We start from the raw sequence: 12,077 nt of genomic DNA on the forward strand, positions 1-12,077 counted from the left end.
GATTAAACTTGCTCCTTTTGTGGACTTTTTGAAGAAACTGCTGCCCATTTATTTTGTGAGTACATTTAGGGTTGATTTAAGTTCTTATACCCTACTAATGTGACCCACCGTTTTATCCTTAACGATATTTATTTTTATTACGAAATCCCAAAATTGTCATCTCTTGAATATGTTGTTAATTTCTTTATTTTATATCCAAATATTTTCATCCATAAGCAAAAGTGGCTTACTGCTTTATGTTTTCCTCTTTTTCTTGTTAAATTTAACTCTCGTTTCATCCCTCAGGCCTATAAATAACAGAAAATGCATTTTTTAAATGTATTATATAATTAATTATTTAAGAAAATATATATTTAGATATTCAACCTTACAGGTTTTTTCCTGTGTATAAAATCTCATGTTTGCAAACCCATGATTGAGATATATATATATATATATATATATATATAGATAGATAGATAGATATACACATATACCTCATAACATCAGTAACTCGACAGCCCTACCTAGAACGGTTTTCCTCAGCGTTTGTAATGTCTGCACAAATGGCTGCTGTGCGAAGATTGGAGAAAACTGTTGATTTTATACTCGAAAAATTTAAGTATCATTATTAAAAATTAACACTACCCCAGAACGAATTGCATTGCTATCCCACCCCAAAACATACAATAATAACAACGATAAATGCTGACCAATTAATTATATTACTTTTTACTGAAAATGATATAATTCAATAAAACAAACAAAATGTAATGTATGTCATTTGAAATAGCTATGCATGAATACACTCTAGATGTGTATATAGCGAACATACCTACATTTTCATTCAAACAATAAATAAAGCATGAATTAATTGTATTTTATTTACTGACAACAATGAGAAATATTAATAAATTAGTAAAAGAATGAATGAAAGTCACCATCACACAATAAACAAATGCATATACAAGTCAACACATGAAACAAAGCTTTATTCAAACTACAATCATGTATGTAGACTACAGGTGCTGAACCCCACATCCTTCTGCCATCTCAACACAGCGGTTCCCATTCTGCGGCTTTATTCTGATGAATCAGCTGAGCGCCAGAGGTGAGCCGTGCCTTCGTGCCTGAGGTTGTTGCGTGATGTGTTGTGCTTCACAATCTGAGGCAATAAGGGCAGGTGGAGTGATGGAGGGTCTCATGAGGGCAGGTGGAGGGTCTCATGAGGGCAGGTGGAGTGATGGAGGTTCTCATAAGGGCAGGTGGAGTGATGGAGGGTCTCATCCATGGCACCATCTCCAGGATTCAGCTCTGGGCTCCTCATCCTCAGTACTCACACCAGTCTGCTGACATTTCAGATGCTGCAAAAATGCACAAACATAACACAAAAGCAGTCATTATTTTTAGAAGACAAAAATGCTTTTTTTCCACAAATGCCGCCATCATCTTCCCTTGCAGGTCCTGCTCCACCACAAAAGCTGTGCAGCAAATGCACAGAAATCAAGAATCAGAAAAGTGCTGTAGTAGCTCAGTTTGAAATTACAATAATTAAAATAAACTACAACTTAATATTTAAATAGTTGTTGTTATTCATTTCTGTAATGTCACAAAGCCTTTGATGGCAGCATTCAGCTTCATGAGCCACTCTCCACGGGATAAACACACATCTGTTCATCTGTCCCTGTAACATCCAGACCAGACTTACATCCCTCTGTGATTTATGAGCTCAACACTACATTTACATGTTGAGGTTGTTTTAACTTTTTATCCTACATAAATGTTCCTTAACCCTTTCACGCATAGTGGTCACTACAGTGGACAGCTATTAAAAAAGCATTTTCTTGAATTTGCACGGGTTTTTATGGCAAAGTTGCACATCAATCTCTTCATTGGACCCTGGTGCATCATCCTATAAATTGCAACCAAGTGGCAAGCCTTTGTGTTTCGATTTTTTCCCCCTCCAAACCAAGATGACCAAGGGTCAGTCAGACATGCCAAGTTGCTCCAGAATATCCACCCATTCCTTCTATCCTAGGAGACTCTTGTAGGTAAAAAAAATATTGCAGCATAAAGCAATATCTAATGAGTCATATCACAGTAAAATTTTCCAAGTTTTGATTTTAGATTGAGAGAAAACTCTGATTAATCACATGTCCACTGTAGTGGACGTCATGCATGCAATGGCTATATTTCAGCTACAATTCATAATTATAATGTGAATATTGTTTTTGAAATTTAAAACTTAACTTAATATGCATTGACTTTTTCTACTGTAAATAAATGTATTTGTATTATTAGAATGTAATTTTCATTGACATCGAAAAAAAGTCATGTGATTACATAATGTATGACACTTGTAATGCATTACTTTACTTGTTAGATCAAAAAGTAATCTGATTTTATAATGCATGTTATTGTAATGCGTTTTTTTACTAATAACATCAAAAAGTAATCTGATTACGTAATGCATGTTACTTTTAATGCGTTTCTTTACTCATAACATCAAAAAGTAATCTGATTACATAATGCATGTTACTTGTAATGCGTTTCCTTTCTCATAACATCAAAAAGTAATCTGATTATGTAATGTGCGTTATTGTAATGTGTTTTTTTACTCATAACATCAAAAAGTAATCTGATTACGTAATGCATGTTACTTGTAATGCGTTTCTTTACTCGTTACATCAAAAAGTAATCTGATTAGGTAATGCACATTACTTGTAGTTAATTACTTGTTAGATCAAAAAGTAATCTGATTAGGTAATGCATGTTACTTGTAACACATTACTTTACTTGTAACATAAAAAAGTAATCTGAATGCGTTATGCATGTTACTTGTAATGCGTTACCCCCAACACTGATCATTTCAGATGAGATTGAAAAAACGTATCGCTAGGTTTTCTCAGAGGAGGGCTATGATAGAAATGTGCATGTCCATCTTGAACATAATCAGAATTATCAGCTAATAAGGGTAAATCTCCATACTCTGGTGCACTGGAGGGAGCATCTGAGTGGTTTCCACAGTTGTACCTTGACAGGCTGTAGAACATTCTGATGGAATCACATCCTCATGTTCTGATACGCGAAGTGCAACTTGTATGAAGTTGTATGAAGCCATTGCAATATTTTGCATTTATATTTTTTGTATATATGTTATAGTTGTCACATTATTTGATATAATTGCATTGATTAGTTTGTTAAATACACATACTTTATCTGTTTGATTATTGTCTTATATTTAATACAGTATATCTTCAGTTTAAACCAACCGCATGCTGTCCACTCAAGTGGACGTCTGAAGATCTCTTTGAAAAATTTGTAAAAAAAAAAAAATAAAAATCAATTCTTGTTTTTCATGCCCTAAGAGCAATAAAAACACATAGGAAAAAAATCCTGACTGAGGTTATCATAATTCATGCATGAAAGGGTTAATTTATCAACAGTACTAATGGACAAATAAAATAGATAACTTATGTTTAGTTACTTTATAGATTGGTTCTACATAATAGCACACATCACTCAGATGCCTATTTCATATTAGACGTAGTAATCTGCAATTCTTATAGAAGAGTTTCTTGCCAGATATTAAATAGACATTTAGTAATTGTATTTAAGATGTATACGGTTTAAAATGTATGCAAATCCACTTTGGAGACGTATGTGTCCTTACTGGAGCTTCTCTGTTAGCTATATGTAAGCTGCTCATCCTAAACCATAATAAAATGTGAATTACAGCAAAATCACAAATATATAGCGTCTTTACACCTTCAACAATTCAACAGTTTACTGTACAGTAGTTCAACACATGCGATCATTTGATTTGTAAAACTCACATTTGAAAACAGTCTCGTCCGTCATCCTTTCCGTCACGTTCGAGTATGACCTATCCTTCTTCTTCTTTTTCATGACGTATCCTCTCGCGTGGCCTCCTGGGATAGAAGAGTATCCATCGGTTGAGCACTCAAAAATCTGTCCAGAATCAGTAAGCCATCCGGGAACTTCTCGCCTACTCTTTTATGAATACTGATGTTTCTAACGTACTGCTTCCTTCACGTACTGTTTTCGCCTATATAGTAGGAAAGTAGGCATATTCGAACGCACTTAAGTCCGAATCTCGCGATAATTAGTACGTCGCCCAGGTAATTCTCGCCTACTCTTTTGGATTCGTACATACTTTTTCGCTCGCCTACTCTTTTTCCCATACTAAATAGTAGGGAAGTATGCGGTTTCGAACGCAGCCTATGGCTGGGCAAATCTGACTCCCCTCTTCTTCTTCTTTCAGAGTTTTATGGCAGTTGTCAAACCAGCTAAAAGGTGCATTTACCGCCACCAACTGGACATGAGTGTGAAGCGTTAACCGAGTGAAGCAAATAATCAAATAATCAAATCATTCTGATTAAAAAAAAAGATCTATAAAAAATTATATATTAAACTATATTCTGTTTCCCTTAGATACCTCATTAAAGCACTATAAACCCTTGCCTCTTTCTGTGCGTTTTGAAATATGCTATTTACTGACAATGTATTAATACCTACGTAGCTTAATGATTTGGTAAAATGTATTCTTTCTCTGTTGTATTCTGTGCAATGAATCAACACATGTTCTGACTCCCCTCTGATATTCACCACTGCTAGATATACTCCTTTAGCCTCTACCAAACAAAAATAAAGGTAAATATCAAATAAAACTTTCCCCAATTAACAATAATATTTACAACTAAATATCCACTGTATCGTACCTAACATAATACAATCAAATACTTTAAGTACAATACAAAAACTACTCCAAACAAACCAAAAATGAAACTGAATGAAATGAAATAAAAGATCCCCCTCCGATCAGATCATGATGGTACAGTCCAACTTCCTCTGGAACGGCATAAGTCTGGAGGCTGAATCCCCACCTCTCCCTGTGTTTGCTGAACACACGTTCACTCCATGGACCAGAGGTATCTAGGACTCAGCTAGAGTTAAAAAGCAAAGAAGAATCTAAGAAGTGTGCACCCTTCTGTGCATTCAAACTTGAATAAACTTAACTTGTTAACGGATCCTGTGTTTGTTTCTTATACTAAGGGGATTTAAATAAAGTAACAAACCATGTTAAAATTCAACTTCAAAATAACCAATTTAAATCATGGTAGAGTTAAATATGTGAGGTCAGCTACGCACCCGTCACAGCATCAAAAGCCATCATACATCTTTTTGTCCAGTGATCTTGTTTTTCCTGCTTGTCTTTTCACGTGTCAGAACAATGGCCTCTTATATGTGAAATGATCAGAGAAAATGTATGTAAATAACCCTTTAAAACAGCTGGACATTTTTTCTAGTGCTCTATTTGTCAATTTAATGTAGGCATCTATACACTTCAGCTTCTATGAATATTGTTACTTTATATAGCAGTTCTATTTTTATTTCTACCTTTTTTTCATTAAACTCTGTGGACCCAAGAACCTATGGAGCTATTCTTGTGCCAATAAAAATGAACGTAGCTTTTCAAGAAACTAATGAAAATATAAATTGAAACTAAATAAATTATCTCTAAAACTGAAAAAGAATAAATCGCAGGCACATTTTTTGACTTCGTTTTTAATACACAGTAAATTCCCCAGTGTTAAATCAACACTGATCAGAGCACATATGGTCCCACTCTACATGGTGTTAAAGTAACACTAAAGCAGTGTTAAAGTTAATGAGACAATTAAGTGATCAATTGAGTGAGGATTGAGCATTATTGAAGACACCTGATGAAAACAAGCAGAATCACTGAAGGAGAAAATCACAAATTGTAAGCCACCGTTATGGTGATGGGTGTTTGCTTTAGTTGGGCTCTTGACCCTTACTGTATATTATTAACTTTAGACTTTGTTTGTTTGCTGTTATTGATTTATAACAGTCAAATGAACAAAGAAAAAGTGTGATCTGATAGTGTTGGTTATGTTTTGACATAATCATGCTGTGATCCGAAAATGAAATTTATTGAGATAGTTTGGTGTAACTTGTTAGCAACAGCTTTTTGATTCTACAGTATATGATTATCAGCATTTTTCTTATAATCTAATATATTTAATAGAATTGTTCTGATCAAAACAATTTCAAGTGTATTAATTTAGAAACACAGACATCAATAATCAGCCTGTGAATCTCAACAATGGTGACAGTAATAAAGCATGTTGCAGTGGCTGCCACCAATCACAACTCATTAATGGCTCCCATTATGCAGTGCAGTATGAATAAATTATGATCTGAATTGTCTGTAATTTACTTTTCCCAATTGTCACCATTGTTGAGATGCATAGACTGAATCTTTATGTCTGTGTGTGCCTAAAAGAAATATTTCTTTTTTAAAAAACTTTTAAGAAATCCTTTATATTATATCTAAAATTCTGGATATTTATGCAGAATCACAGTTATGCTGTAACCAACAACATAAATCAAAAACATAAAGTTCAAATGATGATTGTCATAACATAACCCAACACAATCAGATCACTTTTTTTCTTTGTTCATCTGGCAGTTGCAGCAAGTCAGATACAGCAATCAAGCAAATATTAAAGTTAATAATTTAAGGGTCAAGAGCCCAACTAAAGCAAACACCCATCACCATAACGGTGGCTTACAATTTGAGATTTTCTCCTTCAGTGATTCTGCTTGTTAACATCAGGTGTCTTCAATAATGCTCAATCATCACTCAATTAATCACTTAATTGTCTCATTAACTTTAACACTGATTTAGTGTTACTTTAACACCATGTAGAGTGGGACCATATGTGCTCTGAGCAGTGTTAATTTAACACTGGGGAATTTACTGTGTACACTGCATGTTTTGCTAACTATTTCTCATATTTCAATCGCTGATCTGAACTTACAAATGCGCTTCCAGAGTTTTCATTTACGCTTCTGAAGTTTTCGTTTACGCTCCCAGAGTTTTCGTTCGCCGTTCTGACACATTTCTCTCGTGGGGGCGGGGCTAGTAGCAGTGTGTTCTCATTGGTTACTGAGCTTTTGATTGATAGCTTCGTGACCTGGAAGTGAAGACGTCAGTGGTGTGTTTATGTGTGGATGTGCGCGTCTGTAATCGCAGCTTTCTATTTCATTTTAGTGATAAGTTATGTTTGTTTTTTAATTTTATCTGTATTTACCTGCTGCTACTACTTAGTTGGCAGAAGCTTTTAGGAGCACAAGAGATCTATTCAGGTGTAATTGCACATTAAAGTACTGTCTGTATATAATACTTAAAATATTGTGGTGTCCAATGTTTTCGGAGAATATTTGTTTATTCCTGATGATTATTTTGCATATAGGCTCTGATTAGGTTCAGCTGTTACAATTTAAAGAGAATATTAGCAAACGTATGTGATATATTCAGCCGTCAAGAAAGTCAAACTTCAACCAGGTAATCAAGGTTGGCAACCATGGCCATCACACTACTCATTGTTAGCATGATATACGTTTACACCATCAAAATGAATGATCACTTAAATAAGAGGTATTTAAACAAAATGAAAATTCGTGGCCTGCTGTCAGATACAGACCTCAAAGGGCATTTCATTACATATGTCACACAAAGAATGTTCTTGTTGCCATTTTTTTAAAATTGATAATTATATTTAGTTATTTCATTTAATTAACATTTTCATTTAATTTAAATATATTTTAACAATCATCAACCGTTTCAATCGTGACTTATACAACCAGTTAAATTAATGTAATTGAAAATATGAATTCAAATAAATGTACATTCTTTGTCACTAAAGCATATACACAAGTATCAGAGTGAAGGTCTTGGATGCAATTATGTTGTGACAGGAAAGACCAGAATCCACAAAACATTAACTGCATAATATACATGTAATGCACAGTATTCTCATATACATTACTATACAAAATGCACAATTACAAATACAGAATACATTTTAAAAATTCATATACATTTTAAATGTTGCAATGATTCTTTGAGCAGTTCCTGTTGCAGTACAAGTAACACAGCAGTGACTGGACACAAGCAGTACAAGGATAGTCCACCCAAAACATGAGCATTCTCTCATCATTTACTCTCCTTCATGTCATCCCAGATGTATATGACTTTCTTCTTCACATAAACATAGACAAAGAGTTTTAAGGAAATAATCCATCTCTGAGAGTCCATAATACAAGTGGATTGTAACCCATGTACGTAAGATTTTTAATAGTTAAAACAGTTTACATTATTATTATTTTATCTAGCCTATTGTTTGACTTCAGAAGGCATTGATTCATCCACTGAGGTCGCATGGATTACCTTCACGCTCACTGTGTGTGGTTTAAAGTGTCTTTAGGACTCGCAGAGATGGATTACTTTCCTTACAATCTTAATTCGTGTTTATCTGTAGAAATAAAGTAAAATGCATCTGGGACAGCATGAGGGTGAGTAAAATAAGTGAGAATTGTATTTTTGGGTGAACTATCCCCTCAACATTCATATGCTATTGGTATGCTAATCCAAGATCAGCATAGATTAAACAAGAATAAAGTGAAACCTCTTGTGTACTTGCGAACTATGTTTGTTTTAATCTAGAGGAAATTGAAATATTTGCTAGTTTATATTAAAATAAATCAGGTGTCTGAAGATCAAGATCCCAGTCATTCAAAGGTGATGTGTCTGAACAAAGTAAGATTATTGTCTGATAGGGACAGTGGATCTCTGGTACTATCACTCTATCCTCTGTGTCAGCATCAGAATTTTGTTTATGGAAAAGTTGCTCCACTCCTTGGAAAATGAGAGAGGAAATGTATTATAATCTAACAATACAAACTGCTTTGAACTCCCCATACAATAACAAGTTGCAGACTTAAAATATTTATTATATATATAGGCTATTTAAGGGATTTTACAGCACTAAATATTTACCTTTATTTATCATCTGTAATACTGTTGTGTAACCAGTAGATGGCTGTATTGCCCTATATACCTGTATAAACATATGGATATGTATTCCCTAGTTGCTGGATGTTTTCAGTCATAATTACTTGCATGTATTAAGTTTTTAATGTGGACATATATTTATTATTAAAGACTATTAAAGATTTAACATTTGTCAAAGAAATGTTCATTTGAAGTGCACTTTTTTTCATTATTATTAGTCAAATATGGACACAGAAAAAGCAATTTGTTATTCATACTAGATACATATAGGGTAGAGTGGGGGAAAACGCCCCCCTTAAAGGAATACTCCACCGTGTTTTCATATTAAACTATGTTTTTCCCTTAACTAAGACGAGTTGATACATACCTCTCTCGTCTCAGTGCGTGCACTTAATCGCTCAGGCGCGCGGTGACACTTTGAAAGCCCAGTTCATTCAATATGGGCCAAGCAGAGAAACAACCAAACACCTCCACGTTTTCCCTATTTAAATACAGTTACTCGCGTAGTGTAACTCGACCTAGGACGGTGACACAAAACAAAACGTTGCGCTTTTCTAAGCGTGTAAAATGGATAACTATATTGTATGGCGGAATACCATTGCAAGTGCTTGTAAGCACTTCGTCTTGGCGCAGTAATATCTTCACTCGTGAAAAATCCTCTCACCGGCCCCCGCTCCCTCTGGTGAAGATATTACTGCGCCAAGACGAAGTGCTTACAAGCACTTGCTATCTTTTTTTATTTACTTCAACTGCTCAATGCTCTGGTAATATCAATGGGATGACCCATTTCAGGAGTTGCCACAATTACATTTTAAATTCAGAATATGAGCATAGCTCACTTATATTCAATAAAATATTGAAACGTTAGCAATACGGATTCTAAACACGAGCGCCAGTGATTGAATGTCAAAGTGCGGTTTGAATGCCCCGCCGCCCCACCTGAACTGGAAGTTTTGATTGGTTTTGCACCCGAGTCAGACCTGTCTGTTATTGGCTGAAGCGCTTCAGAACTGTCTGTTATTGGCTGAAGCACAGGGCTGAGGGCTCAGCCTCCACCGCACGCAGTAGTTTGAAAAGTGTTTGTGAAATGTAAGCTCGCTCTGTTGCTCCGTCGGCACCTTTGTCAAAGTACTCTGTACTTTTGATGAAAAATAAATGTAGCGAAGTTGAATACTTTATTTTAATTCTACTCAAGTAAAAGTAAAAGTACCACAATTTAATTATACTCAAGAAAGTAGAAAAAATAAAAAAATCTACTCAAGTACTGTAACGAAAGTATTTGTAATTAGTTACTTTCCACCACTGTGTATAAGAGCAGAAGCCTGTTTATGTTATACATTGTAACAAAGAACGTATGAATTTCTCACACAATAGACAGCATTTAAATACCCAATGTTTTAGCTTGAATGTCTGTCATTTTCTTTCTTCATTGACTTTTGACCCCCGTCCAGCAGCAGAGACTCCAACAACACATCCATTCAGGACATGAGAGAGGAACCAATGAAGAATGAAAACAGACTGAGAATCAGAGAGACACATGAAATAGAGGAGAGCAGACAGTGTGTGAGTGTGTGTCGTCTGCTTTAAACACACACTAAATCACTGCATCATCTCAGTGTTGAGTGTCTGAATCTCTCAGTCCTCAATCTGAACTTTACAGAGCATGAAAGACGGAGAATGTGATTAATCATGTGCAAAGATTTATTGAACAAAACCAGTAAAACCACTGTTACACCGTGTAGGAGCCTAAATGCAGTTAACTGATAAATCATTTTAAATTACGCGTTAAATAGTAATTTACATGATTCAGTTATGTGGAGGAAATTGAAGGAAATACTTACAGTATTTACAGGTTGATGCAGTTAATATTTACAGTAATGCAAGGAGTTAATTGTGTAATTATCTAAAATGTGTGTGGATAATTTAGAGTGCATTTATATTACATTGGTCATATTTTGGGAATAGAGGACTGTTGTTGCATTTTTACCTTTAACTGCATGCACCTTTAATTGCTTGGAATACTCTCGTGAGAGTTGTGAAGTTATCTGAGTGAACAGTCAGGCAAGCAGAGAGTGGAGCCACACAGTTTTTTGACCATTTTTCTCTCTCTCCCCCTTTTTTGTCGTTAATTAATCATTTTTATTTTCTGTAATATTCCTGTGCTGATGTTTTGTTTGCTGAGTAAACGGATACATTTTTTCACGAGTGGTTCTGTGGATTTATTGATGTGGATTCTGGGGAGTGGACAAATTGTCAAGCTAGGGCTTCATTCAGTGGAAACCTACATTTTAGTAAAAAAAACTCGCTCTGCACGGATTGTAACAGCTTTTCATTAAGCTGCTGTTGTACTGGTAATAGGAGTGAGCAAGTAGTCAACACGTATAAACTCCATGAACACAGATATAAGATGCAACCAATGTCTTTTATTTATTGTGCTCTAATTGTTTAACGTTGCTTCCAGTTAGCTTCTTGTAGTGTCTCAGTCTTTGCTGTTCAAAGAATCAAAGTCCATACCTTGCATAATACATCGCACGAACATTGTCCATATTCCATATGTCCTTGAACATCACTCTTTCCCAGTGAAGCATGGTTAAGCACCATTAAATACAATCCAACGCAATCTTTGAAGCACGGTCAGCATAATATTTCACATAGAACATGGCTTAACACAGTCAAAAACTGTGTGCTTCCCCACTACCAATACACCTGTTGTCTAATTACCCATGTGCTCCTAATATGCCAATGTCAGAGCACCCCCAATGGACAAATATATAATTGCATTAAAATGGCTCCTACACACCGGCCCCTTAATTGCTCATGGCAGGAAGACATAACAATTACAAAAAACATACATAAAGGAGCCACAACAATTAAAGCAACATATACAGACATTTGGTCTTAAATTCAGGACATTATTGAAACATTGTCACCTCAATCATTTGACTCCAATAAAAGACAAAGCTTTCTAACAGGTCGTTCCAGAACACTACCTTTGGTTTTAATCTTTACAGTACGTACTAAACCTTTATCATCTGGAAAAGTTTCCAGTACTCTACCAAGTGGCCATGATCCACGAGGTGCAGTAGGATCCAGTAAAAGAACAATGTCGCCAGGAACAAAACTTTGTCGTTCCTTTGTCCACTTTTGACGTTTTTGTAACAGAGGTAGATACTCCCGTATCCATCTTTTCCAG

General features: G+C 35.1%; 1 long non-coding RNA gene across 1 annotated transcript; it reads right to left on the minus strand.

The window, feature by feature from the left end:
- Positions 1–953: 953 nt before the first annotated feature.
- LOC307154558 lies at positions 954–4,275 on the minus strand. The gene is made up of 2 exons (XR_013820376.1): positions 3,816–4,275; positions 954–1,343 (listed from the first exon to the last, which is right to left on the minus strand). It is a non-coding gene; the product is annotated as an uncharacterized lncRNA (long non-coding RNA).
- Positions 4,276–12,077: the final 7,802 nt, after the last annotated feature.

Source organism: Squalius cephalus (genome assembly GCF_949319135.1).
Source record: "Squalius cephalus genome assembly, chromosome: 2".
Taxonomy (NCBI): Eukaryota; Metazoa; Chordata; class Actinopteri; order Cypriniformes; family Leuciscidae; genus Squalius; species Squalius cephalus.